Source organism: Aquarana catesbeiana, linkage group LG01 (genome assembly GCF_042186555.1).
Source record: "Aquarana catesbeiana isolate 2022-GZ linkage group LG01, ASM4218655v1, whole genome shotgun sequence".
Taxonomy (NCBI): Eukaryota; Metazoa; Chordata; class Amphibia; order Anura; family Ranidae; genus Aquarana; species Aquarana catesbeiana.
The window spans coordinates 548,596,789-548,620,765 of record NC_133324.1 but is presented as its reverse complement, the minus strand read 5'-3'; the positions used below and the strand labels follow the sequence as shown (position 1 = coordinate 548,620,765).

Genomic DNA, 23,977 nt, shown 5'->3' with positions numbered 1-23,977 from the left:
ACTATAAGAAAAAAAATCTTCATATAAAAAAAAAAAAAAATGGAGATCTTCATAAAAAAAAAAAAAAAAAAAATATATATATATATATATATATATATATATATATATATATATATATATATATATATATATATATATAAAATAATCACTATAAAAATAAATTAAAAACATTATTCTGGAGATCTGGCGAAAAAAAAAAAATATTCATGAGATCACAAGAAATAATAAAGAAATCAGTTTGTCAGAACTCTGTGTGAATATCAGCTGGAAAAAAAATGTCATAATTCTAGCATTATAAAGAAGAAGAGAATGCGCTGCATTGAAAGATTCCAAAATTTGCAGCGTGACGAATGTGCTATCTCCATAACGAACGTTAGTTTTACCAGACTGAGCGGTTCCGTCTCGTACTTGATTCAGCGCATGCGTGGAATTTTGTGCGTCGGAATTGTGTACACATGCTGGAAATTTCTGACAATGGATTTTGTTGTCGGAAAATTTGAGATCCAGCTCTCAAATTTTGTTGTCGGAAATTCCAACCAAAAATGCCCAATGGAGCCACGGTCAGAATTTCCGACAACAAGCTCCCATCGAACATTTGTTGTCGGAAAATCCAATCGCGTGTTCGCAGCATTAGAGTTTTAATAGTCAGTTTATTGCTACATGAGGTACCTTGTATTACTCATGGATACAGATAATTGTATTATATCATTTGTAAGTACATACACATAACCCAATTGTCCTTTGTACCCCTAAAGTGCCATCTGTCCCCACACTGCCTGTGATGAAGACTCCTATTACAGCGGGGGACACATGCCATGTATTAAGTTCTTATGTAAACAAGGAGGATCAATCAATGGAAAGCCATCAGAATTCAGATGCCATTAGTCTACTGTCTCCTTCTAGCTGACAGCTGCTTTCTGATTGCTTGACTGGAAGAAACACCAACAAGATCAGTGCAGTTTGAACTATTAAAGTAGACCTGAAGACATTTTTTTTCAGATCGAGTAAGGGTGGGTTTTAATTCCTGTCAGGTTTTTTTTTTTTTTTTGCCATCTGTGTCCCATATGGGCGATTTTCCTTCACTTCCTGTCCCATAACCAAAACAGGAGAAAAGCTAATCCCCACAAAGTGGGGCCACCAGGGTCACCAGAACTAGTTTCCCCATTGAAAGATTTCACCTCTATTCCTGTTCTGTTGGCTACCCACAATTTGTGATTTTCTTTCACTTTCATTCTCAGTGATAACAGTCTCCAGAACAGACGACAATAAAAACCTCACATCTGCCTGTGTGCCATTGGGGAAATATCCCTTCACTTCCTGTCCTAGAGTTACAACAGGAAGTTAAGGGAATCTCCCAAAGTGGGGGAAACTCCCATCTTAAGCAGTTGTCCCCATAACTGGTGCCCCCCATTGGAAATGTTCCCCTTACCTCTTGTTCTGGGGACAACTCTAAAGTTTTGGATTTTGTCTGCTTTTCTTATTCAGTGACAACAGACACCACTACCAACAGAAGGGCAAGTCTCCCCATTGTGTACACAGACAGCATTAACGAAAAAATCACAGGGTATCTACTCCTTCATCACTGTATGCAAAACTAGAAAAAAAAAGGTTTTGGCTAAAAACATACTTTAAAGCGACACTGAGGGCCAGCTCACACCACATGCATTCCAGTGCGCTTTTTTTCTGCATCAAAAACGCATGGAAAGTAGGTTATATGATTTGCAATGGCATAGTTCACACCAGTGCTTGCAGTTCCAATGTGTTCCAGTTCCAGACAAAAAAAGTAGAACATGCCGCATTTTTCCTGCACTGGACTGTACTAGAATGCTGTAGGGCCAATTCACACCATAGAAACGCAGTCCGGATACGCTCCAGATGCTTTTTTGCATGCGTGTTTTTGATGCAGCCCAATGCATTCCCCCCCCTCTTTTTTCTTAAACTTAAATAAGGATATGTGTGTTCCATTGAATTTTTGGTGCATTTAGGTGCGTTCCGTTGCGCTCCAGTACGTTTTTGATGCTTTTTACAGCATTCCAGTTCAGTCCAGTGCAGGAAAAATGCAGCATCTTCTACTTTTTTTCCAGAAACTGGAACACACTGGAACTGCAAGCACTAGTGTGAACTATGCCATTAAAATACAACCTACTTTCCATGCGTTTTTGATGCAGAAAAAAACGCACTGGACTGCATGTGGTGTGAACTGGCCTGTAAAAAGCATTTCAAATGCACTGGAACGCACCGAAATTCACCTAAACGCATCAAAAAAGCACTGGAATGCACAAAAATGCATCAAAAACCAGACTGCGTTTCTATGGTGTGAACTGGCTCTAAAATGTATCAAAAATGCACTGGATGACACATGTCCTAATTTAAAGTTAAGACAAAAGAGGGGAAAAATGCACTGGACTGCATCAAAAATGCACCAAAAACACAGAAAAGCATCTGGAATGCATCTGGACTGCGTTTCTATGGTGTGAACTGGCCCTAAGCCCAAAACAAAAAATTTAATATATTGCAGCTTACCAATCATTAGATGTGGTGGCTGCATTCTTTTTTTTAGTTTTTTTCCCTCTCTGTTTTCACCTCTTGCATTAGAGTGCCCCCACTCTGGATGAACGAGCAACAGAGACACACTGAGAGGGCGAGAGAGAGGGAGAGAGGGGGAGAGAGAGTGAGAGGGGAAGAGAGGGAGAGGGAGGGGGAGAGAGAGCGTAAGAGGGGGAGAGAGAGCGAGAGAGAGGGGGAGAGAGAGTGACAGAGGAGAGAGAGAGAGTAAGTGAGTGAGAGGGGGAGAAAGAGAGTTAGAGGGGGAGAGAGAGAGAGGGGAGAGAGTGAGAGGGGGAGAGAGAGAGAGTGAGAAGGGGAGAGTAAGTAAGAGGGGGAGAGAGTGAGAGGGGAAGAGAGAGGGTGAGTAAGTGAGTGAGTAAGTGAGAGGGGGAGAGAGAGAGAGAGAGTGGGAGGGGGTGAGGGTAAGAGGGGGAGAGAGCATGGGTGAGTGAGTGAGAGGGGAGAGAGAGAGGGAGAGAGAGTGAGTGAGGGGGGAGAGAGAGAGGTGGGAGTGAGAGGGGGGAGAGGGAGAGTGAGGGGGAGAAAGTGCGCGCGCGAGAGAGAGAAAGGTGTAGAGAGAAGGCGAGGTGGAGAGAGACGGGGGACAGAGTGAGAGGGGGAGAGAGTGTGGGTGAGAGAGTGAGAGGGGAGAGAGAGAGTGAGAGGGAGAGAGAGAGTGAGTGAGAGGTGAGAGAGTGAGAGGGGGAGAGAGAGAGTGAGAAGGGGAGAGTGAGAGGGGGAGAGAGTGAGAGGAGAAGAGAGACGGTGAGTAAGTGAGTTAGAGGGGGCGAGAATGAGAGGGGTAGAGAGAGAGTGAGAGGGGGAGAGAGGTAGAGGGGGAGGGAGTGAGAGGGGGAGGGAGAGTGAGAGTGAGGGGGGAGAAAGTGCGCACGCGAGAGAGAGGTGGAGAGAGAGGGGGAGAGAGTGAGAGGGGGGAGAGAGGGGGAGAGAGAGTGAGGGGGGAATGTGAGTCGGGAGAGAGTGAGAGGGGAGAGAGAGAGGGAGAGGGGGAGAGAGAGGGAGAGGGGGAGAGAGAGTGAGTGAAAGGTGAGAGAGTGAGAGGGGGAGAGAGAGAGTGAGAAGGGGAGAGTAAGTGAGAGGGGGAGAGAGTGAGAGGAGAAGCGAGAGGGTAAGTAAGTGAGTGAGATGGGGAGAGAATGAGAGGGGTAGAGAGAGATTGAGAGGGGGAGAGAGAGAGGTAGAGGGGGAGGGAGTGAGAGGGAGGAGAAAGAGTGAGAGTGAGGGGGGAGAAAGTGCGCACGAGAGAGAGAGGTGGAGAGAGAGGGGGAGAGAGTGAGAGGGGGGAGAGAGAGTGAGGGGGGAATGTGAGTCAGGAGAGAGTGAGAGGGGAGAGAGAGGGAGAGAGGGAGAGAGGGGGAGGGAGAGGGAGAGAGGGGGAGGGAGTGGGAGGGGGAGAGAGAGAGTGAGAGGGGAGGGAAAAAGAGAGTGAGAGGGGAATGTGCGTCGGGAGAGAGTGAGAGGGGAGGGAGAGGGGGAGAGAGAGGGAGAGGGGGAGAGAGGTAGAGGGGGAGGGAGTGAGAGGGAGGAGAGAGAGTGAGAGTGAGGGGGGAGAAAGTGCGCGCGAGAGAGAGAGATGGAGAGAGAGGGGGAGAGAGTGAGGGGGGAGAGAGGGGGAGAGAGAGTGAGGGGGGAATGTGAGTCGGGAGAGAGTGAGAGGGGAGAGAGAGAGGGAGAGGGGGAGAGAGAGGGAGAGGGGGAGAGAGAGAGAGGGAGAGAGATAGTGAGAGGTGGAGAGAGAGAGGGTGGAGAGAGTGAGGGGAGAGTGAGAGGGGAGAGAGAGTGAGAGGGGGAGAGAGGGGGAGGGAGAGAGAGCGAGAGAGAGGTGGAGAGAGAGAGAGAGAGAGAGAGAGAGAGAAACTGAACGGCTTTGGCAATGCTAACATGTATGTGGTCCTGCCAATAAAGCTTATTTGAATTGAATTTGAATTTCAGAGGTGGAGAGAGAGGGGGGGTGAAAGAGAGAGAGAGGTGGAGAGAGGGAGTGAGAGGGGGAGAGAGAGTGAGGGGGAGAGAGAGGGAGTGAGAGTGAGAGGGGGAGAGAGGTGGAGAGAGAGAGAGGGAGAGGGGGGAGAGAGAGCAAGAGGTGAGAAGAGGTGGAGAGAGAGAGAGAGGGGGGAGAGTGAGAGGTGGAGAGAGTGTGAGAGGGGGGAGAGAGTGAGAGAGAGAGAGGTGGAGAGAGTGTGAGAGGGGAGAGAGAAAGAGGGGGAGAGAGAGGTCCAGAGAGGGAGAGTGAGAGGGAGAGAGAGAGGTGGAGAGAGAGGGGGGAGTGAGGGAGAGAGAGAGGGGGAGAGGGCGAGGTGGAGAGAGAGGGAGAGGGGGAGTGCGAAGGGGGGGGGGGGTGAGAGGGAGAGAGAGAGGGGGAGAGGGGGGAGAGAGGGAGAGAGAGGTGGGGAGAGAGGGAGAGGTGGAAAGAGTGAGAGGGGGAGAGAGAGTGAGAGAGGGAGGAGAGAGAGTGAGGGGGAGAGAGAGGTGGAGAGAGTGAGAGAGGTGGAGAGAGAGGGGGGGAGAGAGAGAGGTGGGGAGAGTGAGAGGGCGAGAGAGAGTGAGGGGGGAGAGAGAGGGAGTGAGAGTGAGAGGGGGAGAGAAGGGAGAGGGAGAGGTGGAGAGAGAGGGAGAGGGGAGGGTGAGAGGGGGAGAGAGAGAGGGGGGGAGGGGGAGAGAGGGAGAGGGAGAGAGAGAGAGAGAGAGAGAGAGAGAGAGAGAGGGGGGGGGGGGAGAGGGAGAGGTGGAGAGAGAGGGAGAGGGGAGGGGGAGAGAGAGAGGAGGGGAGAGAGAGAGAGGGGGGGAGACATCACATTAGGAATTAGTAGACTGCAATATAATAAGTGTTTGCTTTTGGGCTTAATACCACTTTAAGTAACTGCTAACACACATATGATGTATGTATTAATATACCAGCAGTAAGAAGGATACACAGAACATTAATTCACAGCTAATTTTTCCCTGCTCAGTTGCAGATTGTTATTTTTTTTTTAATCTGACAGCTCTACCTGGCTCATACTGATAGCACACATTATATTCAAACTAAAATTGAGAAAGAATCATTTTTGTTTTCCTTTCGTTTAGGTCAATAGAAAACAGAGTGAAGAGTTCCATTGACAGATAAAAATCCATAAGTCACCATTTTAAAGCATCAGCCTGTTGTGAAGCTTCAGCTTTAACAGGACTCATCAATAGCACAAGGCTCTCTTAACTTCGATACCCCCAAATCCCCCAAAATCCATTCCTGCCCTTTATTTCTATCAAACAGTATTAATTTCTAAGATGATATGGCTGTTCAATGGAGGGCTATGTGTCTCTGATTCATTGAGGATGGAAAAGGAAACATTTGATTTTCCACAATGAAATGGATTCTTTCTGCATTTGATATGGTCAATCTCTACTGTCTAAGCAGTATTAGGAGCTCATTTCTGGTACAGACACATCACACTCGTCTGATTACATAGAATACTGATCGTATAAATATCAATATTATCTAGTGGGAAAACACTGATCATTAGCCTGTCAGATCGCCTAGCCAAACGCTGCTTTAGTGTGTGCCGAAATATACAGATGAATGGGGTGTGTACACATATCCCTGTCCCCATGCACTTGTCATTAAGGAAAAAAATAAAATAACACATCGCTATATATATATATTTTTTTTCCTCCCCTCTGTTTTCACTGCGTTATATTTAGTTTATAAAAATAATTATTTCTATAATACTTTAGATCACTTGACTTTTCTAAAAATCACTGAACTATTTCCTAGCAAGCCTCAAATCCTATAATATATATAGATATATACACTCCAACTTAAATATATTCACATATAGAGAAAGATAAATTGATAGACGTAGAGGCAATGACATGTGTATGCATGATAATATGGATAGATAGATAGATAGATAGATAGATAGATAGATAGATAGATAGATAGATAGATAGATAGATAGATAGATAGATAGATAGATAGATAGATAGATAGATAGATAGATAGATAGATAGATACATACATACATAGATACATAGATACATAGATAGATATATACATAGGTTCATAGATAGAGGTAGGCAATGGCATGTGTATGTATGATAATATAAATAGATAGATAGATACATACATACATAGACACATATATACATAGGTTCATAGATAGAGGTAGGCAATGGCATGTGTATGTATGATAAGATAGATAGATAGATAGATAGATAGATAGATAGATAGATAGATAGATAGATAGATAGATAGATAGATAGATAGATAGATAGAGAGATAGATAGATAGATATAGATTTGTGGATATAGGCACTTGTATATGGTCAGTTAATTGTCTATACGTACTAAACAAATTGCCAAGTGTTTCCACTTTGCATCAGACTGTACTAATAAGGGTCGTACACGTTATAATCTGACCATACAATGGCTGTATAATCAATTTTAGATGTATGAAAATGATGTATGATATATGAGGACATACCCAATCTATCCAATGAATTTTCTCAGACCCTTGCACTACATATAGTTGTTGGGAGATCTAAAGGAGATTGAAGATGTGATAAGTTTTGACAGCAATGGGAAACTTTATCGGGTTTCCTGTGGATCATATACACCCCTTTTGTTTTTATTTATTTTTATATTTATAACAAAATATATAGTTTTTATTTATAGGGCGAAAAAACAGTGTGTAATGCATATCCTTGGAAGTATTGAATATTTGTATTTATTTTGAAGCCTCGATGTGTCTGGATCTGTCCACAGAACATTACTGTGTTCACAATACATTTCCATCAGACAGATCAATATGATTGGGATGGAAATAGAAGCCTCCCTTGGCGAGCCTGCTTCTGTACAAAGGGCGATAAAAAATGTGCAGACAGGTGCACTGGAAGATGGCAGAGGAAAAAGCAGAAGGGATCTCAGGTGGGATCTTGGGGGAATCTTGCAAAGGAATAAAGAACTGCAGATCCTATGGCTCTGGGGAAAGTTGTAACCACAGATCATAATTAAAGATTACTTAACTTTTTTTTTTAATGTTTCTTAGCAAGCCTCAATTTTTGCTCTAGATATCTATTTAAAGCAATATAGGTGTGATGTGTGCGGTTTTTTTCAGCTGGTTGGTTTGTTTCCCCCCCAAAAAACGTGCTTACCCCTCTTGTATCACCCTAGCACCCCAGTTCCCCACCCCGCCTCCTCCCTGCTCCCTAATGTCTCTCTTCCCCATTCTGTATAACAGCACATTTTCCTGCCTTTAGCTTAATGATATTTTATTGATTAACAAGGAGCAATGGGGTGTCTCAGAATGGGAACTCACGCTAGCACTGCTCAATTATATTTTACTAATTACTAAAAGGACCTCTTTCCAAGCTCCAGTAGGGATGTTCAATTAATAACAGTCCTGAAGCAAAATTAAGAACACCATTCATTTTAGCAGAGCTAGACACATTATGGATTGCTATCAGGCCAAGAGCAGAACAGAAGGTCCCCGTTATATAACGTATAGGAAGAGGGCGAGCAGGAAGTGATTATATAAATATATCTAAAAAAATAAATTACTTCAATATTAAATATATTATGATATATTGAATATATTAATATTGCTACATTATTAAATTAACGTAATTATAAAACCATGTTAATTACAGTATTTAACTTTAAAAAATGTGTCATTAAGTACATGTACTGTTTTGCTTGTCTTTTAAATACTATATATATATATATATATATATATATATATATATATATATATATATGTATATATATGTATATATATATATATATATATATATATATATATATATATATATATGTATATGTATATGTATATGTATATGTGTATATATATATATATATATATATATATATATATATATATATATATATATATATATATATATATATATGTATATATATATATATATATATATATATGTATATATATATATTTATATATGTGTGTGTGTGTGTTCATTTTAATATTAAATAAGATTTCATACAAGTGCTGTGCTGTTTTGCTTGCCATTTATATCACAATGGTTGTTGCATTGTCCCACTTATATGTCCTGTCCTCTGTCTGTCCATCTACTTTGTTTTTTCCTCTTTCATAGGTTCCTCTTTAGGTCTACATGTGTCCTTTGGACAAATATGGATTTACTAATTCTTATTGCAGCTCGGCTACCCATACTTTGAACTGTGCAATGTCTTTGAACTCTCAAACAAGAGGAAAATCCTTGCTGTATACACATCAATCTGCCAATTCATAAATCAATTCGATTTAGATAATTCAATGATGTTGGCAGACAGACGGCATTTATTAGTTCCAAGTGAGCTCACCACTGTGAAGTTATTGATATAACAAAGTATTGCCTTTTTTTTTTAAGAGGGATACTATCAGCATAAAAGCATAGAAGGAAGAACTGAGATGTAGGATTGTGGAAAGGATTTAATTGAAACTTCTAGAAAAATGTCCAAATAAAAGATCAAAGGAATATAGTGCAGAATAATATTAGGTGTTAATGTTCCTATCAGTCAGCAGATTGAGAATTGTGTTCGATAGAAGATGGATGTATTGTTTAATAGGATGTCTAAATAAAAAGAGACAGTGTTCGATACTTTGCAAAGGAAGTTGCACTTTGCAAGGGCATTTTCCCCAGAGCCTAGTGAATGTGGAGAAGTTTCACTTTGCAAAGATTAAGCAATCACATGCAAAAAAAATTAATACAATAAATAATAATAATAATAATAATAATAAAGAAACATTAGAATTTTAGCTTGTGCGACTTCCATTGAAAAGTGAACAGCCTATTTGCCTTTAGTAAATCAACCCCCATGGCTTCAGCTACGGTAGTTACACAACCAATGGCATAAGAAGGGAAGGGCAATTGCTGAGTATTCTTTTCTTCATTTGACAGCTGCTTGTTATTGATTCCTCTTCCCACTCTCATTTTCCTATTTCTCCTTGGCTTGTACAGTAAGGACCCTTTTTTATATCCTCACTCCAGTCTTCTGCTCTCCTTAGACAAAATGTGGGATTGACTTACTAAAGGATTTGGGGCTTTTCACTAAACAAAATTAATATTGGGAAAAATGTTGAACCAAAATAAAAAAAATCCTGTATTTTAATTGACTTTGCACATGATTGGGTAGTCAGTGAAAATTTACAACAATCACTCTGCAAAATTAACACACTGGGGGGGGGGGGGGGGGGGTTACTAAAACTGGAGAGTGCAAAATCTGGTGCAGCTCTGTATGAAAACCAATCAGCTTCCAGGTTTTATTGTCAAAGCTTAATTAAACAAGCTGAAGTTAGAAGCTGATTGGCTACATGTACATCTTTTGAACCCAATAATTTAAGGAGGGGGGGGGTTCAGGTTTAGGGAAAGTGTTGGGGGGGCCAAGGAAGGAGAAACACACAGCACCCCTTCTTATCCTCACAGTGACCATTCACTGACATGCACTTCTATTATCAAATCATTTAGCAAACAGTGGGGTTGATTTACTAAAACTGAAGAGTGCAACATCTGGTGCAGCTGTGCTTTGTAGCCAATCACCTACTATCTTCAGTTGGTTCAATTAAGCTTTGAAAAAAAAACAAAACCTGGAAGCTGATTGGTTTCTATGCAGAGCTGCACCAAATGTTGCACTCTTCAGCTTTAGTAAATCAACCCCACTGTTTGCTAAATGATTTGATAATAGAAGTGCATGTCAGTGAATGGTCACTGTGAGGATAAGAAGGGGTGCTGTGTGTTTCTCCTTCCTTGACTCCCCAACACTTTCCCTAAAACCTGAAACCTATCCCCTATAGTCCGTACATTATTGGGTTCAAAAGATGTACATGTAGCCACAGGCTACACAACACAAGTGAAGGCTCCTGAACACTTTAGATTTTATTTTTTTATTTTTTTTTTAACAGAAAATTGAACACTTTAGATTTTATCTTGTCAGGATTAGCATTACCCTGCTCAGCATACACTATACAATCTGATTGTACAGTCTCCTTTAGGTCTGCTATAAACTATGTAGTGCAAGGACCTGACTGTTTTGGGTATATATATTGAATGCATTGTTTACGTTTGCCCTCCTATACTACATAGCTGTGGCAAAGGAGATTGTGTATAGATTGTACAATGAAATTGTATAGTGTATGACCATCTTAACATCTGAAATCAGGGTGTCAACAAAAGGTTAATCTCAGGCTCATCTGTGCATTGAAAGCTACTTTTATAACAAGTTATTCTAGTGACAAACCCCAGTCTGATTATACAGATAGGTGTTGGATAATGTGACAGCCTATTAATATGTATTCTATAGGTTTACAGAAGGCATTCCCTGAGCTGCCTAAGAATTTTATGGAAAGAAGGGGGTATCATATGGGCTGGCTACTCTAAAATTCTTTTTATAAGAGATATAAGATTTCTATTTTCACCAAAGCTGTGATCTTTCTTATTTGTCAAACAGGTTAACAAACACAAAAATCTTTTTTTTTTTCTTTTTTTTTTTTTTAATTCTGCAAAAAAACCGTATTGAATACCCTTTAACAGTTAATATCTAATAACACGTCAGATCCCAGTGATAACATATTATTATACATGTTTATTATTTACCCCTTATGGTAAATGACCAAGACAACTAAAAAGTGTCTCCTTGCGCCACAGTTCAGATCCAGCTGATTCACCCCATTTGTATCTCCCACTTTCTCTGTGGTTACTCCGGCTTCCAATTGATCGCTCAAGCCTTATTTAAAGCACAAGTTACTTTCACACATTTTAAAGCCTTGTATGGGGCGCAGAGAGTCGATCAGTAGAAATTGCCTGGGTATTGGCGTTAGTCCTGATTGCTGCAAAATCGAAATAATCTATAGGGGGGAAACAGTTAACTATGGAGAGAAGAGCAAGGTCTTAATGAAAGACAAAACCTTCATTGTTAATCTCATTCTGCATAGACTCTGCTGATCTGGAAAACTGCTTTTCTGAAATTGTTGGATATTTTAGTTATATGGAGGGAATCGTAGGAGTGAGGGATGTGCGACACAACTAGAGAAAGCACACCACAGCCTATGTAGCCGCCATGCAGGTGATGGAACACTTACAATCATAAAACAGAAAGAGAAGAAGAAGCAGGCACTGAAGACAATGATGGTTTTTAGGTATTTTATTATTTTAATTCAAGAAAAAAAAAAAAGAAAAAAAAATATATATATTACAAAAGCTATGTAGAAAAGTGTTCTACTTTCTACAGTTATAGCATTATAGCATACAAGAACTCGGGCAGTGAGCAGTATAAAGTTCACATATTAGGGTGTGCTTTTGTTAACTTTTCAAATTAATTGCAATTTAAATCAGGTCGCAAAGTTTACCATTGATTTCCTTAACCTATTAACAGCTTTTCTTTTGTCCTACATATTCACGGAATAAAAACAATGCGCCTTATGCTGCATTTTGAACGGATTTATGGAATTATTCCGAAATAGAGAACATTACAAAAAGGTTTGTGCTTTTTTTTTTTCTTTTCTTTTCTTCATCAGGGGTGAGTGAGAAATAAATATACATGACTTTAGAACAGTGCGTTAAATATATCTATGTAGGTCTTATGAATTGTCTCTATATGTGTCGTGTATATATATATATATATATATATATATATATATATATATATATATATATATATATATATATATATATATATATTACATAACACACACACATACATAGTAATACAAATTAAAAATGTATAAATATATATATAAAATTACTTAATACACACACACACATACATATCTATATCTATAGATATAGATATATATAGATGTATATAGATATACATAGATAGATCGATAGATAGATAGATAGATAGATAGATAGATAGATAGATAGATAGATAGATAGATAGATAGATAGATACAGATATATAGATAGACGCATATACCCCAGGGACCGTTTAATATTTGTTTCAACCCTGTATTAGTTTTGATACCTTTATTCCGTTTACAGTATTTCATGTTTGTAAGCACTTTCTTTTTAAGGAATTATATAACGATTGTCTAAATTGTGCGACAAAATATCAGAATGCCGTCTTTCCTAAACACCGCAGTTTTTTTTCCACAGTGCACTTGTGTTGTAAATATTAGTTAGTAAGATTGTGTCACTACAATTTGTGAATTGCTTGTACAAAATGATAGCAATGATTCCCACCACCCACCCTCCCGGGTAAGCTGCTTAATAACTCAATTGAAATGATCGCATTTATTTTGTTAATACAGGAAAGTTGGGGATTACAAGTTTTCTGCTAGCTGTTAACAAATTTCATACACAATCACATTTTATTTTAGAAGAGTGTGTGTTTGGGGGAAGGGGACTGTACAACAACTGGAATACTCATTGATTTTGGATTGAGAGGCGTATTTATTTTAGAGTGCCGCCAGAATAAATTAACTTCAGTTAGAAGAGAACCCCCAGGCCCCCACCCTCCCTTAAATTGAATTGTACAGTATTTAATTCTTTAAAGCCCCTCTTTTGGTTTTGAATGTTCTGAAACACCCATCTTTTAACCACGGGTGGTGAAATGTAAAATAGTTCAAGGTTCAATTTATCACTAGTTTTGTACATTACCTATATTATATGTTTAGTTGGTGCCCCATAGCTTTTGTAATATATATATATATATATATATATATATATATATATATATATATATATATATATATATATATATATATATATATATATATTTGTATAGACTGTATTGACTCCTGAATTGTGATTTTTCAATATTTCACTAGGTAGCTGTTCCATACACGTATATATATATATATATATATATATATATATATATATATATATATATATATATATATATATATATATATATATATTATATATATTTATTTTGTGTGTGTGTGTGTGTGTGTGTGTACAATGTATTGACCTTTCAATAGTGCACTCCAATGCCTGCTTTATTTACAATAGGAGCTGGATCCTACACCTCCTAAAAGGATTTAATGTCCCATATGATCCTTAAAAGAGGTCTCAGGACTCTGACGTTTATGTCAAGGGATGCTTAGATTTATAAAAGCTTGACATGCAGTGTGCCTGCTATAAAGCAGTTAGTAGGGAGATTTTAGGCGTTAGGGAACAGGCAGCTTTGTCTTCAGTAAATGGCAGATATTGGGCCATTTATCACTAGTAAGACGGTGGCAAATAATGTGCAGTCAACTTGCCTTGTCCATTCAATTATATCCATTACACTCAGAGATGCAGACAACTATCTGATGCATGAAATATTAATATACACTATGTCAGGATGTAATAATTTTGCTTCTGTGCCCAGAAACTAATTTACTCAATTATTTTTAATTATGACTCCAGGTAGTGCTGGATGATATAGATGGACATACAGTATGAATGCATGACTACATAGATTTTTTTTTAATTCTGATAAAAACATAAGCGAAAGATACACATTATCAGTCTGTTAATTTTAGTGCTTAAATATCTGTTTAAAGTTATCTATCTAATTTCATTGGCTTGTGTACATAAATCTGACCATGCATATGCAGATCATTTATCTGTTTTGACTTCCAGCTATCTTTGCCCATTGCGTCTTTCTACCAAATGTCAGTAATTTGAATACAAATTTGTATGCAGGAATTATGTTATTTACCCTTCTAGTAACTATGTGCAGTTTAATAGATTTCAATGATATAAATAAGTGGTGAAATGTTTATTTTCTAATATCCTTAGATACATACAAACATTAATTGGTCAGCAACGGTGGCGGTTGGTGCTCAAAATTTTTTTTTTGGGGGGTGTGTGTGGGGGGTGGCGCAAACAAACTGAAAAATTCTGAAAAAAACATCAATTGCAGCTTCACTGTGCCCATCAAATGCAGCCACTGTGCCCATCAAATGCAGCCACTGTGTCCATCAAATGCACCCCCTGTGCCCATCAAACGCAGCCACTGTGCCATCAAATGCAGCCACTTTGCCCATCAAATGCAGCCACTGTGCCATCAAACGCAGCCATTGTGCTTATCAAACGCAGCCACTGTGCCATCAAATGCAGCAACTGTGCCCATCAAACGCAGCCACTGTGCCCATCAAACGCAGCCACTGTGTCCATCAAATGCAGGCACTGTGCCCATCAAACGCAGCCACTGTGCCCATCAAACACAGCCACTGTGCCCATCAAACGCAGCCACTGTGCCCATCAAACGCAGCCACTGTGTCCATCAAATGCAGCCACTGTGCTCATCAAATGCAGCCACTGTGCCCATCAAATGCAGCCACTGTGTCCATCAAATGCAGCCACTGTGCTCATCATCAAACGCAGCCACTGTGCCCATCAAATGCAGCCACTGTGCCATCAAATGCAGCCACTGTGCTCATCATCAAACGCAGCCACTGTGCCCATCAAATGCAGCCACTTTGCCATGAAACACAGCCACTGCGCCCATCAAACTCAGCCACTGTGCCATCAAACGCAGCCACTGTGCCCATCAAACGCAGCCACTGTGCCATCAAATGCAGCCACTGTGCCCATCAAACGCAGCCACTGTGCCATCAAACGCAGCCACTGTGCTCATCAAACGCAGACACTGTGCCATCAATCGCAGCAACGGTGCCCATCAAATGCAGCCACTTTGCCACTTTGCCACTTTGCCATCAAACGCAGCCACTGTGCTCATCAAATGCAGACACTGTGCCATCAAATGCAGCAACTGTGCCCATCAAATGCTGCCACTTTGCCTTCAAACGCAGCCACTGTTCCCATCAAACGTAGCCACTGTGCCATCAAACACAGCCGCTATGCCCATCAAACACAGCCACTGTGCCCATCAAACGCAGCCACCATGCCCATCAAATGCCGCCACTGTGCCCCATCAAATGCCGGCACTCTGTTCCATCAAATTCTGCCACTGTGCCCCATCAAATGCTGCCAGTGTGCCCATCAAATGCTGCCACTGTGCCCATCAATAGCCACCACTGTGTGCACCATTCATCTCCTCCCCTCCTCGTGATGGGTGTCCAATCGCAGCACCTATCCTTTCAGCCAATCAGGTGATGGGTATTGGACCCGCGTTACCTGATTGGTGGAGAGGCGGTTCAGTGTTAGAAAAGTGAATATTCATTTGCTTTTCTAACACACCTGGGTGGACTCCAAGAGCAATGCTTTGCGCTCAGAGTTCACCTTTTTTAAAGCTTATTAGAGCCTATGGCTCTAATCAGGTGCTTCAAAAATACACCCCAGCCACTGTAATTCAGGCGCCTGGCATCCCAAAAGGGGCCAGTTGCCTGAATAGAGGGTGGCGGTGGCCATGGATAGATTCATGCAATGCATGAATCTCTCCATTATACATAGAGGGGGTTGGTTGGAGAGAGGCAGTGCGCCCTTAATGGATGCACCGCCACTGGTCAGCAACATTAATAAAAAAAGAATTATGACCCCATAATTTGTTGCTGCCCCTTTACCATGCCTGTAAATACCTTAGGAAAGTTGTGGGCCAGTGACATGGGCAAAGGGGTAAACGGGCAGGGCTGAGACACAAAATGTACACATTCTAAAAAGTTTTTCCATTTTTTGCTTCTCTTTTATTTTTGAACATTTTTTGCTTAATTGAGGAAGAGAATGGTAGGGGTATATAAGGGTTCCAGGGATGCTCACAGGATAGTAATTGAGCCAATGTTGCCTGCTCATGGATTTGGGCCTTCTTGCATGCAGTGAAAGATTATTCTCTTTTTTATGGGTAAAAAAACAACAATATTTTGTTTGCGTCTCATCATGAAACTTTACTTTGAAACCTCTTCCTTATAATACTGTATGTGGGTAAAGTCTTATCTGACATAAATATATATAAAATATATAAATAAATCATATGCAATGTGCAACATTAAGCTCCCAAGTGATAGTAAAAGAGGAGAGCAAACCTCCTAGAAATTCAAAGCATAAAGTGTTAAAGTTCATTAAAAAGTCAGTGCAAAACTCCCACACATAATATAACTGCAAATAGTTGTGTTCCAATCGTGCAGGAAAGATGATGTAGTTATCCCACTCCACAAGCAAGTGCTCACCCTATGTGGGTCTCATAAATCCCTCTGAAGACTCCTCCCATACACTGGTATCAATGATAATCTGGTGTTTTCTTAGATATTGGGCAAAGAAAGGGCATAGTGTATTACCATAAAAACATTAAAATGTATTAAATATCCAATAACTACTCACAAACATAAAGATGCCAAAGGCATATTACATATCCCAGCTGATCACTTATCAGTGCAATTGGCTGTCCCACACATCTTCAGCAACACCTCCAGAATAATATGTAGTGTCAATACAGATTGCAATGCAGCTGCACCCTGACGCAGCGTTTTACCCACTGATTTTTTCAAAGGGCCAACTATGTTTTTTTTTAATGAAAAAAAATCCTTTTTTTTAACACATTGGATTTTTATTGAAGTTTCAACTACATACAATTGACTGGCTAAGTACAAAACATCCAACCAAAACAGTAAGAACTTATACAAAATACAACGTTATCCATTGATAATATACCATAGCAGTGGACAATCTGTCCATGAATATGACAAGCCCTCAGGGTCAGTCGAAAGGAGACAAAAAAAAAATCCTTTTTAAGGTGTCTGTGCTTTTGTGTACTTTTTTTTTGTTAATAAATAACAAGGGTATATAACTTTCTCATTGACATGCTGGTGGATATCTGAGGACTCTTTATTTGATTCTGGCATGTCCCATGTTGAGGGCATGTGGTCTGACATGGTTTGGGGGGGTCACACAAGCCTTACCCCTCCCCTGAAGGCTGTTTGTCTGAATAAGACTATGGCATGGATTTTATTGGACCCAATGTTGTTTTTTTTTTTTTTTTGAGTGTGGTTCCCCCTCCCAAAATCCATCCAGTGCCCTAATCACGAGGGTCTTACATGAATTATAGGGGTGGACTCAGACTTTTTGTTGCTTGCTTTTTTTTGGCTTGAAAATCCATACTAGATCTTTATTCTTGGTAAGTGTCTTGTATAGATGGTGATGTGGATCCTTGGCCATTTTATTTACAAACAGAACAAATCTGACTGGGAAATGTCATTTAGCAGTAATAGTAAATCCTGCAGATGAGCCGCTTTGTGTGTAGGTTTAAGTGATAAGGGTCTGGTATAGATGCTGAGGGGGATCTTTGGCCGCTTTGTTGACAAACAGAACAAATCCGACCGGGAAATGTCATTTAGCAGTAATAGTTTATTTTTCTAAATGTCGCTTTTGCTTTAGTACATCGTAGAGGTGAGCCACTTCACATGCAGGTTTAAGGGGATTGTATTTTTTTAGTTAAAAATAATAAACATATTATACTTACCTGCCTTTGCAGTGGATTTTCACCGAGCAGCCAGGATCCTCCTCTTCTCAGGTCCCTCTTGATGCTCCTGGCCCCTCCCTCCTGTTGAGTGCCCTCCAGCAAGCAGCTTGCTATAGGGGCACTCAAGCTGAGATGCAACTCCTTGTGGTAATTCAGTCATGGAGCAGCCCACTCCCTTTCTCTCCTTATTGGCTTACTGACTTTTATTAACAGCAATGGGAACCAATAGTGCCACGCTGCTGTCTCAGCCAATGAGGATGGGAGTCGCTGGATCTAAATGGGCTCAGGTAAGTATTAGGTGGGCTGCTGCACACTGAAGACTTTTTATCTCAATGCATAGAATGGAATAGGATAAAAAACCTTCTACCTTTACAATCACTTTAAGGCACTCCCAATCATGTTATTGAAAGCAATTTGTATTTTTAGTGTTGCTTTTTAATACCTTGCCTTTGAAAAGACCCATCCCTCACTGAGCAGTATATAAAAAAAAAAAAAAAGTTTCTATTGTTTGCACAGGTACATGCCCCCCATGGCAGTGCTGAGCTTCCTAAGGCCTTTTCCCCAAAAGCTTTCAAATTGGCTTTGCTCCCATAAAATGTAATTCGGATTTTAGCCTGGGTTCACCAAATGTCCAGTGAACCAAATCCAGGCCAGTTCACTCATCATTAGCCTGTTTATAAAGAATCTGAACCTCTACACCAGTGGTTCTCATACTCTCTAGTTTCGTGACCCCTTGATAAAATTTCCCAAGTTGTAGGGCTCCCTAACAGTAAAATTATTTTTGTGCATGGGCTGTCAGCACACAAGGCAAGACAAGTAATTTGTGCCCCTAATCCACAGACATATAGAGCTCCTTGAGTCCCTTCCACTCGTACAGTGTTAAAACCCCTTATGGTACATTTTAGGATGTACCACTCTTTGTTCTCCTTTCTTTACCTTTTATCTTTCTCCATCCCAATTTCTTGTTTTTTTCCCCCATCCCTCTCTAGCCGTCTTTCTTGTTCTTTCTCTTATTCTTTTTCTTTGTTCCTCCCCCTTCCATGTATTCTCTATTTTTATTCCTTCTCTTACTCCTTTTGTGTGTGTGTGTGGGGGGGGGATGGGATAAGTGGCAGTGCTGTTGGGGGGTTGGGATGGGTGGCAATGCTGGGGAAAGTTCTGATCAGTCAATTTAGGTGCTCTTGATCAAGGTCATCTGCTGATCTGAGAACTGTTGTGTGGACTTTTAATGGCAACTATGATCACAGGTAGTGTTACTCACTGTGTCTCCGACTTTGTGGTGTCTCGTAGCAGTGACACCTATGCTGAAATCAAGAGATAATGTCTCCTCCAGCCCCTCCCACTTCATATTCCTCACCAGTCAGCTGACCTCTAGTCTCTGCCCCCCCAGCCATGCCGTGAACTGAATGGGCGGCTGTGAAGAGGCTGAGTGGACGGCCGCAGGCTCCAGGAACAGCCCAGCTGGGCGGCCACAGGCTCCAGGGACAGCCCTGCTGGGCAGCCGCAAAAAGGCTGGGAGAGCGGTGTGGGCTTCAGGAACAGCCCAGGATTTGGTGACCCCTGGCAAATCATCATTTGACCCCCGAGTTGAGAATTACTGCTCTACACATTGGGGAGATTTACTAAAACTGGTGCACTCAAAATCTGGTACAGCTGTACATGGTAGCCAATCAGCTACTAACTTTAGCTTGTTCAATTAAGCTTTGGCAATAAAATCTGGAAGCTGATTGGTTTCTATATAGAGTTGCACCAGATTTTGTACTCTGCAGTTTTCTTAAATAATAGAATAATAGAAAAGTCACTGTGCAATATGTGCCTAATGACCAGAGGTTCCTGAGAAACCTCTGTTTCTTAAGGGATCTTTGCACACGTTTGTGTACAAAAATATACATGTCACAGTGCAGGGCACTGCACCATGTATAGATTATTGGGTTCAATATACACAAACGATTGCAAAATATACACGTAGGTCTACAAGGAACAGCCACTGTGCTTCAATACAAAGCTGGAGGGAAGGATGCACATCCCTCAAAGGTGGGTTTCAAATGTACATGACTATAACTCAAAACTATGTAAAAAGAAATTAATATATAACTATTACAAGGTGCACATTTCCGTGCACAAAATTGCTTGCTGACCATGGTAAGACATTGCAGCATTTTTTAAATGATTGATCTGTCCATCACCTACATATCATCTGTCTATATCTCTGTGCTGTTGTTTTTTTTTTTTCATGTTATTTGTTCACTCATGTTTTCTTTCATAGTTATTATTATACAAGCTTTCCAAGCTGGTTACTGAGAATGTTGACACATTTCTATTTTGTCTTAAGTGTTAAGTTATTTTACGATACTAGTCATTCCCCCATTGCACAACAATTAAGCATTTCATGCTTCGATTTCTTTCCAGAACGTTTGCTACATATATCTGCATCATTCACATTATCATTACTTTTAAACACCACTAAGCATTTTCCTGAGTTTGGAACAAGGCTCATACTTTAGAATAAGTAGTGTAAAGATTTGCTTTGAGGCATATACTCACTGACTTAAATTAATCATGCCCTAGACAGCAAGACCTATAGTTCCTGGTCGTATTTATTAATAAATACCAATAATACATTTAAGCAAATTTTAAAGCTGAACTCCAGAAAACTAAAATGTCCTCTGCAAGGGTTAATTGTTTGTTTGTGTCTAGGGGTCCCTGAAAGCACTTACCTGATCTTCTCCCTCCAGGTCTTCTGGTCTGCTGGACCAGTCCCTACAGACTCTTCTCCCTGGCAATCCACTGGTCTAAGGTCTTATGATGTCATCAATAACTATGGAGGACCCAAAGTCCTCTATTGCACCTAAAGATGGCGAAGGACAGTCCACTACCAGAGCGCAGGGGAGCACCATTTTTGAGGGTATAAAGGGTCAAGTAAGTAAAAGTGCTCTTACAATCCCCCAGACTAAATGAGCAGTTAACCCTTGCATGGCACATGCTGCCCCACTACAAGGGCTTGACTGTTTATTTATGTTTAGGGGGGCAGTGAAAATCACTTTTACTTACCTTATCCTCTGGTCTCACAAGCTCCTCCACTCGGCTAGACCGATCCCTGCAAATTTCCCCCCCCTACAATCCAGTGGTTTAAAGTCATCTGATGTGATCAGGAATGATGGAGTGTCCATAACCCTGCATTGTACCTGCTAATGCCGGATGGGGGGGGGGGGGGGGTATTTATCAAGCTTGGAATATGTTTTCAGTGTAAATTTTAATGCAATGGGTATTAAGATAAAGTTTTCAGCCCTTGAAAATATTTTTCTATAATTTATCCGTATTTTTTAAACATCTAAGCACAAATTCAGAGGGGACTTTTAACAGTAATTCCACACAAAAAAGTCTGCCAGGTGAAGGTGGTAGATTTGAGCATCTGTGGGATAAGTCTCGATTTAAGAAAAAAAACACACAAAAACGATTTCATGAAATGTGAGATGTCCATAAATAACAATAGTTTTATTATTGCATAGATATTATTTTTTGCAGAATATTCATTTTATTCATAACAATTATAAATGATGTGTTATATTGGAGGGCGTTGCTTTAATGCTGCTTTTTATCTTTCTTCTAGCAGAACCTTTTCTTTAATTACTTCCATACACCGTTACAAAAGCAGGCATTGCAATTACATGACTTGCATGCTGAATTATTGGGCCTGATTTACTAACATACAGTATAAACATGCAAGTTCACACATGGATGCTGCACTGGTAAGCAAAATCAATGCTCATGGAATTTACCATTCGTCCTCAATGTGTGTAAACATTTGGGCACAGGTTTGAATATACTGTACCTATAATGTATGTATTTCTAGTATTCTTTTATTTTTTTTAAATTATATTTCTCATAAAAAAGAAAACAAAAAAAAAAAAGAAAACCCCATTATATGCATATCAATGCATATCAATAAATTTATCATGACCATGCTGATGGAGAATAAAAAATGTAAATTTACAATATACTTTGCTGTCAATATACATTTTACTGTGAACTGATTAATATTAGGTCTGATTTATTAAAGGATTTGAGAATATTTATTTCAATTGTCTCCAAGGGTTAATTGTTTGTTTCTGTCTAGGGGAACCCCAGAAGCACTTACATGATCTCCAGCTCTCTCAGGCTTCTCTGCTCTGCAAGACCAGTCCCTACACATGCTTCTCACTGGCAATCCACTGATCTAAGGTTCTCTGACATCATCAACAATGATGGAGGACCTATAGTCTTACAATGTAAATTTACACTATGCTTTGCGGTCAATATATAATTTACTGTGAACTGATATATATATATATATATATATATATATATATATATATATATATTATATATTAAATCTGATTTACTAAAGGATTCCAGAATAGATTTGAGAATATTTACTTCAGTTATCTGCAAGGGTTAATTGTTTGTGTCTAGGTGGACCCTGAAAGCACTTACCTGATCTTCTGCTCCCTCAGGCTTCTCTGCTCTGCTTGATCGGTCCCTACAGACTTCTCCTTGGCAATTGTCTGATCATGTAAATAGCAAATTCCTGCTCACTGTAAATACCCAATTATATGCAGATGAAATAAAAAAAAACAGGAATTTACTTTTCACATAATTAAAGGAAGTATTCACGCAATTTATTCAAGGGGTTGTAAAGGTTCAATTTTTTTTTTGAAATAGCAAACATGCCTAAACATGCAAAACCATTGCACAGAGCAGCCCCAATCCTCTTCTACTGGGGTCTGCTCCAGGCTCCTCCTCTTCATCGGGTGCCCCCATGGAATGCGCTTTACATGGGGACACCCATGCGGGGTCACTCCTGAAAACCGCTGCTGTATCCATTGACACAGACATTGGGACTCAGCCCCGCCCCCCCACTCCCATGTCACAACTTTTAATTGTCAGCAGCGGGAGCCAATGGCTCCTGCTGCTATCAAACTGTTAAATGAGGGCAGCGACTGTGGCTGGAGCCGCTGCACTCGTGCACATCGCTGGATCCGATGGGACTCAGGTAAGAAAAGGGGGGGTCTTGGGGGAACTGCAGCACAGAATGTTTTTCACCTTAATGCATAGAATGCATTAAAGGGGTTGGAAATCCTCGCTGTTTTCACCTTAATGAATTCTATGCATTAAGGTGAAAAACCTTCTTTGCTGCAGCAGCGTCCCCGAGCCCACCTTATACTTGCCTGAGCCCCGTAGTTCTCACGACGGGAATGAGCACACCAGCTCCGGCCTGTGTCTCGTGTCCTGATTGGATAGATTGATAGCAGCTCAGTTATTGGCTCCTGCTGCTGTCAATCAAATCCAATGATGTGGGCGCCAGGGGGGCGGAGCCGAGTCCTGCTATCTGTGTTTACGGACGCAGCAGCAGGACATGGGAGCACCCCGGAAACGGGTGTCCCGTCGGAGAGAAGGTGCCAGGAGCGCGGCGGAGGGACCCCAGAAGAGGAGGATCGACGCCACTCTGTGCAAAATCAACTGCACAGCAGAGGTAAATATGACATGATTGTTTTTTCTTTTTTTTTTTAAACTGAACCTTTACAACCACTTAAGGTTCAAAAACCCTTAAGGCTTTACAACCACTTAAAGTGAAGATTCTAAACTGTTTTAGTTAATCAACCTCATTACATGATTTGTAGAAAATTAATATATTTAACTATTATTGCTTTCCTCCATGTGTGAGGTAGGAGGTAGTGATAAGCTGAACTGCCATGTTCAAGCAGGGTTCAGTGAACTTCAAAGATGTTCGGATGCCGAACCCAAACTGCAATGAAATCAAAGAAAGCCAAATCTTTCAAATGAAAAATGCCCATCTTCTTGGCTAATAGACAAGGGGGTGTTAGAAAAATAGCATGGGTGGAGGGGAGCACTGCTCTAGAGAACATGTATCAATGAAAAAAAAATCCATTTGTCTGGGAGCAGTGATCTACAAAGGAAAAAAAAAAAGTTTTAAATTGTCAGCAAGTGACATCTCCCTCCTGGCTTCTTTTTTAAAAATAAAAAAAAGGAACACAGAGCACAAAGGTCCCCAAAATGCATAGCCAACCCTAAGGGT

At 40.4% G+C, this 23,977-nt stretch overlaps 1 long non-coding RNA gene across 1 annotated transcript; it reads left to right on the top strand.

Annotated features, from left to right (window-relative positions):
* The first annotated feature begins 11,014 nt into the window (after window positions 1-11,014).
* LOC141105351 (uncharacterized) lies at window positions 11,015-22,231 on the top strand. The gene is made up of 3 exons (XR_012235586.1): window positions 11,015-12,032; window positions 21,512-21,650; window positions 22,019-22,231. It is a non-coding gene; the product is annotated as an uncharacterized lncRNA (long non-coding RNA).
* Window positions 22,232-23,977: the final 1,746 nt, after the last annotated feature.